Source organism: Cyrtonyx montezumae, unplaced genomic scaffold (genome assembly GCF_038088225.1).
Source record: "Cyrtonyx montezumae isolate F1298 unplaced genomic scaffold, pur_monq_1.0 scaffold_2, whole genome shotgun sequence".
NCBI classification, from domain to species: Eukaryota; Metazoa; Chordata; class Aves; order Galliformes; family Odontophoridae; genus Cyrtonyx; species Cyrtonyx montezumae.
This window is the reverse complement of record NW_027071936.1, coordinates 67,071,471-67,082,219: the sequence shown is the minus strand read 5'-3', so window position 1 is coordinate 67,082,219 and position 10,749 is coordinate 67,071,471. Positions and strand designations below refer to the sequence as shown.

The following is a 10,749-nucleotide window of genomic DNA, read 5'->3' as shown; positions in this document are numbered from 1 at the left end:
GCATCACCCACTCTTTGGGAGGAAGGTGCTGGAGCTCCTTTTATCCCAGCTTATCCTTTCATGCTTGTTATTGGATCCTAAGCTTCCTCATCCCGAGGATAAAGCTTTCTTGGTGATAAGTCCTCCTGCTTGATGTTTCAGAGTCCTTATTTACTCACAGTATCCTCTTTGGGGTTGCTTTTTTGTTTTTTTTTGCCCTGGTTCAGAGCCTTCTGATGCAGTTTTCCCTTCTAACACAGGATATAAATTGAACATGTTATGCAACACTGGCAGAAAGAAACGTCAAGCTTTCTCCATGTTCAGGTCCCGAAAACTTGAGTCTATTTAACCCAGTTCTGTGCATCTCACCATGGATGGTCAGCCAACTTTGGGGGCCACGTACCCTGAATCACATCTCGCTAAAACTACCAGCCAATTGTTGTCTCAGCCATGTTCATCTCCTTAATTAGCTCTCTTGGTTTAATCCTGGTTTGCTTTTTTGAGATGGAAAATGACAGTTAAGCCCAGATTCTGTTTACTCCTCCATCTAATATAGAAAGCATCAGCTAATAAACCCTCCTGCTTTCTCCAGTATTATTTCAGTAATTGTGGCAGATAGTTTGCTCTAATGCAGGCAGAAAAGAGAAAAATCTTATACCAGCTTTCCTCAGGATCCCTTTGACCTACTCCAGTTCTGTTCTACATCTTCCACATCCTATGTGTTCAATGCAGTAAACCCTGGCACATAACACAGCCTCCCCATTCATACACTTATCTCTATCTTCCCTGAGCAGCTCTTATTCTTTGGTGCCTGTGCTCTAGTCATGGGTTCTAACTCACTGTTATTGTTATTCTAATACCCAGTTTCATGTCTTGCATCCATAGTTTGACCTCCCTAGCTTGCACTAATATGTACACATTGCAGCTTTGCTTGTAATGAAAACACTCCCACTGACCTTTCACTAATTGTGTCACCTACTTAATCAACCTTCCCAAGCACGAGCACATTTCTTCTCCTTGCTGCCCACTGATATGCTTTACTTATTTTCATTCTTCACTCACTTGCTTTTCCCTCTTCTTTTTTTTTTTTTCCAAACCAAATGCATTTTTAAAATCACAAACCAGGAAAAGACAGAGCAGGGCAGGCTCTGTTAAGTACTCACAAACACTAACACAGCTGAGACTTTCCAGCCTGGCTGAAGAACCCTGTTGACACGCTGCCAGGGATGTTGGGTTTCCAAGGACCTTGGTGCATCCAAATCCTACAGCCTGAAGACTCAATTAGATCTTCAGCGAAACACTTGAAAAAGAGGTTTCTCTTCTGTTGGTGTGACAAGAAGTCCTGTTAAAAAGTGCAGCAGCAGAATATGTCACAGCCATTCATACGTTACCTCCATGCTACCCGATGACCCTGGTGTCATCAGTAAGGGCAAGACCTTTAATTAACAGTATATTCTCAGTGCTATATCTACTTTTATGAAATGCTTTCACTGAGATCTCTCCTGGAGTCCTCAGTTGCTCGAGTGCTTCTGTGTGAGACAGAATCCCAGTGCCAAAAGCTTTGCCATTAACCAAGTGAACCAAGTCACCAGCAAAAGTCAGGACCTCATTTTTCAATATTTCTTCTTGCAAGATACTTGCAGTTCTGAGGGACACCTCTATTTTATATTCTGCTTTGCAACGAGCACATTATTCAAGTGTTATATTTTAATACATTGTATTTCATCATTAAAAACCTTTGGAATTAATGGAGTTTTGGGGAAAGCCAAAGCAGGCCAGGCTGGTTGGGCCTTTTTCTCTCCAACAATCTTCCACAGCGATGGACTGTTTTTAATTCCTCCCTGATCTTTATTTCAAGTGACATTTTATTGGAAAGGATTTTAGCATATTACATCTCAGACTGAGTAAGTCTCTGGATATTGTTAGAAAATTAATAAAGAATTTGAACAGCTTCCTGTACGATGTTCAAGCGATAAACATCCAGAAAACCCTTCCTCCACCCCTCTCTGCCTTGTGAATTGCTCTTCTAAAAATAAAGGGTATGACAGAATTTCTGCATTGTATGACAAGAGAAGCCCTTCAGTCATTTGCAGCTGAGAAAAGCAAATGGCAAAGCTTTCTCACAGATGACATTTGGAACTGTTATTAGCGCTACAACGTATGGGCTAAATTCTGTTCTCCCTCATAATTAGGGGAAAACGGCACTGAAATCAAACAGGCTATTCCTTGTGCTTTCCAGCAAAAGCAAGAATGGAGTCTTGATTCTCGCTGAGGCATTCACTTATCGCTGCCTCTCATCTTCCTCACTCAGTTCCCCCAGGCACACGCTCTCCCCCCCCCCCCCCCCCCCATTTAAATCACTTTCCCAAGTCTCACCTGTACACCATGAGGTGATGGCTTTTGGGGGATATATGTAAACAAGGACTGGCATGGCCCTGAAACCAGCAAAATTAGTTGCATTTGTAACAGCTGAAGGGTTTGGATTTGAAGCTGCCTTTTCTAGTCAGTGTTTTAATTATTTTAAGGAATATGTTCCTTGATGTGTTTTACTCTCCTGATTTATCTAGTGCTGAAAAATAACACCCAGCTCACTGCAGCATCGTTGGAGACAAAAATGAACATACACTGCCCTTTGGGAGATGTTACGTTGGATACATGGCAAATAACTGCTGTGAGGAGAATAAATAACTCAGGAGGCAGAATGCTGTCGAATCTCCTTTACTTTTTCAGTCCGTTTCAGTTTCCCCCTGCTTAGGAGAGAATGAAAACTGGTGCAGTTATTTATTGCCCGATACACAGAGAGGTGGACAGTCGAGATGTATATGCGTATGGACAGCTGGATATATTGCTTATACCAACACCAGAAAAGCATAATTGCTTTTGAGAAGGAGCTCAGTAAGTTAATGGATGACTAAATCATGCTCTGTCTGTGCAGCACGGACAGTAAAGCTTCAGTCAATGACCCTCGAGACTTCTCACTCCTCCGTGCCCCTCGAGCCACGGGGGAAGGACTGAACCACATCAGATCAATGATCCGCATCTGCTGCTCTGGCTTCCCCTGCTCCCGATCCTTTAGAGAAAGGATAAGCAAGGAAAACACAATGAATGGGACTGAAGGGGAAATTCCTCCCTCACCCTTGCTGATAAGCAGCCGTGACACAAAGCATCATTACAGATGGGATTAATTGAACCAAATGCCTCAATGGGAGCACTGTGTTGGTGTGAAATGTGGGGCTCGCCATCCCTTGTGGCACCACAAGGGAAGGAATGGGAACCATCAGGGGACCTGAATGGCACCCAGACCTAATGGGGGCCTTGTAGGGACCCATCTTGACTTGGGAGCCTAGTAAGGACCCATCTTGACTTGAGGGCCAAGATCATCTAGTCCAGCTGTGAATCCATTGATCCTTGTAGGAACTCAGCTTGAGGACCCTATAGGAACTTGTAGGGAACAGGCTCTTTGTCAGGGTCTGTTGTGATAGGACATGGGAAAGTTGTTTCCGAGTGAAACGGGATAAAAGGAAAAGGTTTTTACAACACGAGCAGTCAAACACTGACACAGCTGCCCAGGGAGATGGTGAGGAGGAGTGCGTGTGTGGGGGGGGGGATCACCATCCCTGGAAGTATTCCTAAACCGTGGAGATGTGGCACTGTGAGATACGTGGTCAAAGGGCGTGGCGGGGTGACTGATTTAATAACGGTAAGACTACCAACTCCTATTAGCAGCTGCCACACCCACATCCTCCATCCCTCCCTTCCCCATCCGGGCACTCCTCCGCCCGCCCATTTTCCCGCGCTCTCCCTTCGCCGCCGCTCGGCGGCGCCCCGCCCGCTCCCGCCTCCAACGGTCACCGTTGGCGCATGCGCAGTGCAGGAGCGAGTCCTTAGCGACGGGGCGGCGGCGCATGCGCAGGGGAGGCAGCGCGGCGGCAATGGAGCCTGGGGTGGAGGTGGAGGAGGATGGTGGTGGTGGTGATGATGATGAGGGGGAGGAGGAGGAGCAGCGGGTTCCTGTGAGTATGAGCAGGGAGGGGTGTGAATGTGGTCCTTGGGGATGGAGGATGCGGGTGCAGCGTAACTGGTCCCAGAGTTAGAGGGGGTATGGATGGGGAGGGCTGAGCCCCCACAGGCCGCTCTGTTCATTCCCCGTGCAAAGAGGGGCTGCAGTTGGTTCTGTCTCTTTCCCCCTTTCCATTTCTTAAGTAACATTGGTGTGCTTGCTTTGTAGCCCTTAGCTCCACTGGGGTCCCTTGAAGCCTCCTGTGACCGAGTAGGGCTCTGTGCACTTTGCTGTGCTGGGGATGAGGATGTTGTGGGTGTCCCATCCCACACTGTCACCCCCTCCCCCCGTCTTCTGCCCCCTTGAAGCCCCCTGTGACCCAGAAAAGCTCTGTGCACTTTGCTGTGCTGGGGATGTTGTGGGTGTCCCCTCTTTTCTGCTGTCAGCTTCTTTGTAAGCTTGCCCCTTTGTAAGGGATCAAAAAGCTTTCTTTCTTCCTGGGGTGTTTTGTGTTGCTTGGTCTTATCTGTCCTGCGTGGCTGTTAGAAAAAAGGGGACGGGCTCTTTAACAGGCTCTGCTGTGATAGGACATGGGGAAATAGTTTCCAACTCAGAGGGGAGACTGAGTGTGGGTATAAGGGAAAAGTTTTTGTTGCTGAGGGTGGTGAATCATTCTTGCCCAGAGAGGTGGTGGGAGCCCCATCCCTGGAGACATCAAGGTCAGGCTGCAAGGAGCTCTGAGCACCTGGTGGGACCTGAGGGTGCTGCTGTTTATCACAGAGGAGCTGGATTAGATGGCCTTCAAGGGTCCCTTGTAACTCAAAACAATTCTCTGAAACCAAAAAGCACACTCCAGAGCTTCACCTTGGAGCTCTGAAGGATCTCTGGGAATCACAGCCAAATGGCAACCGGTGGTAGCTATCACACTGCTTTTTGCAAGCATTCCCCAGTAGGAATTAAAATTTGCTGCAGGGTTCAATCCTACCTGGAAAATTAATAGGAACTGCATGAATGGAAGCAGTCATATGAGTAAGTGTGACATGTTAAAGGCAAATCCAGCTTCAACAAATGTAAGCAGAGGGGTTCAGGTGGGTGCAGTCTTGACATGGTGTCCAGATGCTTTTTGGTGGAAAAATATTCCCAGTGTGTTATTAGAAAGCAGAAGATCTTGTGTGATTGTGTGTCCTTGTACATATTGAAGTAGAAATGAAGTTAATCTGTACAGAACTTATCACGAAGTTAACTAGGGCAGTTCTGTGTGATGGCACAGACCAGTGAGCCTGCCTCGTTTTATCTTCTTGGTATTCATCGTAGGTCAGTTCATTCCAACCTGTTTGGGGTTTTGTGTTTGGTTGTTTCGTAGGAGCCATTGCTTCCTTCTCTGCATTTGTTTAGCCCTGTGGTTTAGTTGCTGCTCTGACAACCGGAGCTCAGATCTGGGAATATCAGGGGACCTGAGCCAAGCATGTTGCCAGCACGCTGCCTGCTGTGAGTGGGGGTGGATGGGGGTGCATTTCTGATAGGCAATAAAGCAGTGCAGCTTGCTAGTAGTAAACTGTCAGCTATGTTCAGAACTGGCTAAAGAAACGTGCTGTCAACTTATACTTCAACTTTTTTGCTTGCTTAGGAGGAACAGAGGCTCTACCTTCCCACTGAAGGGCCAGTTTATAATCATTTAAAGGCATTAGGGATCTTCTGAGAGGTGTTGAGCTTTAAGAATGAGAAGAAACTCTGTAACCAACGTAGTGCTACTACTTTTTGTTTGTACTATTTTACTATAAGTGATCTAGCAGCTAAAGGGGTGGGAGTGTCCGTGGGGTTTGTTCTCTTGGGGTGAGCTGAGGAAGTACACAGGAAGGTGTTATTTCATTTAACGTGGTTTTTCATGGCTCATTCCTACTCAGTATTTTCATTGGTAAATTAATTGCATGATCAATGATAAGTTCTGTAGAATGAGTAGATAAAGAGCTGTATGGGAAAAGTGACTGACAAATGATTTGGTGAACTGCATCAGGGTAGGGATGTTCTTGGCAAAATGGGGGGGAAAGTCCTGAATTTAGCAACGTGAAATGGAGCAAAGGCAAGTTCAGGGAAAGGATCTCTCTCTGGCACTGTTATGTCATCCCCTTGGCTTGTTGCAGATGCTCTGGTGTTGGAAGAGCTGGTCCTGAGCTCCACTGCCTCCTTTTGCTGGGTTGGTGATTTTGCAACTGTGTGTTCAGCTGGATAAGGAAACTTGCACACAGACTGACACTGCATTAACCTGGGTCAGAATAAAGCAAGAAGACTTAAGTCTGAGTATTCAAGCACTTGGTGGTCCAAAACTGAAAAACTTCCATGTGTCTTTCTGCAGAATGTAGCATCAGCGATGAGTGCCAAACAGGAATTGTTCCTTTGGAGAGGAGAGATGATTTCTGTTACAGTGTTCTGGTCGTGTCAGGTTCCTTTGAAGAGCAATGCTACATGTGTGCATGAAGCTATGCCACCCAAGAATAAAAAACTACTGCTATGCAGTGTTACGTTCTCGTAATGCTTTAGATAAGCTGCATCTCTTGCTAATGAGACGTCCTAAGATACATATTTTGCTAATGATATATAACACTGGTCTGTGAGATTCATCTAGAGGTCAGCTTTGAGTTGAGGCCTGCTGTTCAACTCTCAGTGCTTCAGAGACTCCTCTAAGTGATCGAGATGGATGGGGTTGGTGGATAGTTGAGCTACTGAAGTAGAAGGGTTGGAATGGATAGATATGTTGGCTTCAGTGAGCATCTGCTGCTCTAAGGCTGGGTTGGTAGGTTGCTCCTGGATTTGTAGGTGCCTGGATTTGTTGGGTGGATGATTTCCTGACTTAGGAATTAATGAAATGTCACCTTTTAATTTAAGCAGCTGAGAGGATTTGCTCACCATAGGCTAAAGAAGGTGATGTTAAAGAGGAGAGTGAAGAATAACATGCACCGTTCATTCTTCAGTCATTTGTTTATTGTGTGCATCTTGCTGTCATTACTCATCCATTCTGCTGTCCTCTAGAACACCCAGTTCATTAATTATGCTCATCATAGCTAAATAAAATCAGTAAAATCAGTACCTATTTCTTTTTCTTTTTTGACACAATATTGGTCCCCTACCTAATGCTATTAACTTCCACCTGAATTAATAAAATTGCCCTTTAAAATTGACTTTTCAATATTAAGCCTCAATTAAATTACCCAATAAGTACTGGGATGTTTTGAATTCAGAGCTGCTGTCGTGTGCACTTCAGCGCCACTTCTTTTAATGACTTGATGAGCGTGAGCAAGAAGAACTAGGGGGGAGTGCAATGTAATAGTAACTGAAGGTATGGGTGAAGGCTGCCATGATTACCTTCAGCTTTGTCACAGAGCCCAAGCAAACTTCTGTGCATGCAGAGAAATGCTTTGGGACAGCGTTGGACAGCTGCTCCCTGTGTCCTGGGTTCCTTGGTACTTCAACACCTTGCCTGGAAGGGAGACTTGAGCACAGATATTCTTGCTGTTCCAAGTGATTTGATTTGCTGAGCTGTACAGAAGCCATAGGTGCAGCTGTGGAGGGCTCACAGATGACCCATAGCTGTCTGCAGGCAGCACACTGGGATTCTGGCTGCATTCACAAGCAGCTCTGTAGGCTCAGTTTTTGGGTTCTGAAGCAGGAAATGAACCTGCCCTTCTTGTTTGAGTGTCCGGACCCTGTTGAATTTCAGTCACTGGCTAAATACACTGGGGTAGATACCTAACTTATAGTGTTGGGGCTGTCTTGCATATTTTCTATTGAAATAACGGGCAGTGAAGTATACGTGTACATACCCAGAAATTAGGTTTTGCATTCAAATTGCTCATTTTTCTTTCAGCCTATTGCAACAGCTCCTCCACACCACAGCTGGAAGGAGGAATCCTTAAGCCAGAGCAGCAGTGGGACCCAGGCCTCAGCTACCAGTGGGATCTCCCTGGGAGAAGCAATATGTCAGAAAACATCTGCACATCAGGTATTTGTGTTGTGCTTGTTTGACTTGTGGTTGAAGGTTACTTACAGGGTTTAAAACAATACAGAGTGCTTTATTCTGTGCAACTGGAAAGTGCTCTGCTTGTCAATTGCCAGCTGCACACCACAAAGTAGCTTTGCAATGCACTGCTGGGTACTGTATTCACCCAGCATCTTCCTGAAGTGTTTGTCTCTGTCAGGGCTGTTGTTTCTGAGTTAGAAGTTTCATTCTGGCGTGGAAAAGTTTGGCATTTGTAGGATTCGGAGACAGAGCTCAGTTTCTGACAGGAGATGGAAGGCTGGAGAGCAGTAGGTGGTAAGAACTGACAACAGACTAAAGCAGTTCATGAGTGCATTGTACTTTTACACTTAAAAACGGAATATTTGTATAGTAATTATAACTTAGAGTAGCAATACTATTGCTTCTGCAGCTTAAGTTTTATTTCCTTGGGATTTTCTTCTTGATGCTATTGCACGTTTTATCTCCCCACCGGTTATTAGGAAATTGAATCATGGTATCAGCTTCCAGCAGAAGTGGATGCCAGCCATTTAACTGCTGCCTCAGAGACAAAGCTTGGCCTGGCTTCTGATAGAAATGACCTGACTGAGTTCCCTACACTGGAAGAAGGAGTGCTGTCTTCAGCAGAAACATCAAGAAGGCAGTATCCTGAAGATACAGAGCATGGCTTGCTGCTGGGTATGTTCAACGTGGCACTTCCCTTTATATTTTTATTTTAAATCTAAATGATTAGGATTTGGCCTTTAAAAGCAGTCTCCAGCCTGGCTTTTTCTTGTGAGAACTGGTGTTGACAAAATATGTTCTATATGATGCTGTCAAATCACATATTCAGAATGAGATAGCTTGTACTCCTTTCTCATACGTTCAGGCTTTTGTTCACTCTTCCTTTCTGTAAGGAGTTTTCAGATAAATGATATTTTAGTGGCCACAGACTATTTATATTACTTAACATTTTATTGGTTGTCCTAATTAGTAATACTTGTGTTTGGGTGTAGTTTATGTTACTGTCAGAAACGCTTTCTAGTTCTATCTAGGAAAGATAAGCCTTTCTGTTGTTTTCCCTTCACACCTTATCACTGAGGTTTAGTCAAAGGTTGATTTGAAGCTTCCAGAAGTTCAAGTTTCACCCTTATCCATTCTGGATTATGTTCATTTTGACCCTTGTGGAATCAGAATATTCCATTCAATTCTAGTTCTGTGATGTTTAATCCTCTGGTACATGCAAATCTTAGAAAACTTCTGTTGATAACACAGTGTTTTTCTCTGCATCTTAAGACACAAAGATTACCCTGACACTACTGATTCATTATAGTAATTTGTAATTATCCTCAAAATGGTGAAAACGAGACATTGATTTTGGGGTTTTTCTTTCTCATTGATTGCTATTACTCATAGCAAACTCATCTGTCCACAGCAAGGAAAACTAATTAATCCTGGAAGCGGAGCCAACTTTGATTGGATCCATTTTTCTTTATTGCCTTTATTTATTAATATTTAGCTTTTAAAAAAAATTATTATCTTCAACCTTCAGCTCTGGCAGTTTATTTATTTGGGAGACAAGTGATTGGAGGGCAGCTCAGCAGAAAGAGACCTGGGGATGCTGGTGACAGCAGGCGTGCTGTGAGCCAGCTGTGTTCCTGGCAGCCAACAGGAAAAACCACATTTTGGGATGAAACTGCATTTCAATACAGTATAGTCTACTGATCAAGAGATCATTCTCCCCCCCTCCCCCAGTATAGTTTACAATACCCATGTGGCTTAAGTAGTTTTTCTTCCTTTGCTACCTGTGGAAAACAGATCCAGTCAAGACTGTTACCAGTGCTTGTTTTAGATACCAAAGCTGAACAGGTTTCTTTGCTTGCCTTACTTACATTTGCACTGTTTTCATTTATTGTGTTTCTGCTTCCTTCCATCCAAGTTACTGTGTTAAGCCATTGCCTGCCAGTCCCTCAACCATGTGTGTTGTTGATTGCAGTGCAGTGGTTGGTATCCTAAAGTTGGGCTATTAAATGTTACTTCTAGCATCAAGTGTGATCATGGTCTGTAGGGTTAACTTTTGGCTTTCTAAATTAGCGTTGTCTCAATTCCAGTCAAATATTTTATTGCTAATATTTTCCGTGCAAACAAAAACTTTGTGAATGTGTGGCATAACAGTAAGTTAGTGTGTTAACTGCTTGCTTGCTGGTAGTTCTTGTTTTCCTTTTTCCTTTCCTGATGCCCCACGTAGACTTCTTTTATGCATGTACTTGCATATGCTTCTTGAAAATGCAGTTCTGAGCGATGCTGTTACTAAATCTGAAGTGTTTCTCTTTGTATTGATTTCCCTTAGAAGGATCACTGCAAGATCAAGTGTTGCCACACCCATTATGTTATATTTGTGGCTCACTTTTCCAGATCATAAATGAAATTGCTGAATAGAGCTGCCTCTAAGGCTGGTTTTGCTGCACCGTTGGGCTATTCTTTCCAGGAACAAACAAAATAATTACAGGCAAATAGCATGATTGCTTGTGATTTTTTAAAATGAGCCTCTGTTTCTTCCAGTTAACTGCAAGTTCAGCTTGCACTTTGCTGTTTCTCTACTTGCTTGTGCTCGTGTTGCTTTGTTCTGAAGTTACGCAGCTGCTTAAGGGGACTTGGAGGAATAGCCTGCTAAGTGTTCATAAATCCTGCTGGCCTCAGTGGTGAACATCACAGGATCTCATGGATTTCTGCGAAGAAGACCAAGACAGAAGATCACTCTGTCTGCTGTGGAGTTGGA

At 44.2% G+C, this 10,749-nt stretch overlaps 1 protein-coding gene across 1 annotated transcript in view; it reads left to right on the top strand.

Moving 5' to 3' along the window:
* Positions 1-3,919: 3,919 nt before the first annotated feature.
* Positions 3,920-10,749, top strand: part of ALMS1 (ALMS1 centrosome and basal body associated protein) — a 49,754-nt gene continuing 42,924 nt past the window's right edge. The window contains exons 1-3 of the mRNA XM_065736003.1: positions 3,920-3,992; positions 7,842-7,976; positions 8,474-8,669. The gene's annotated coding sequence lies outside the window, so the exon portion shown is untranslated. The remainder of the gene's footprint in view (positions 3,993-7,841; positions 7,977-8,473; positions 8,670-10,749) is intronic.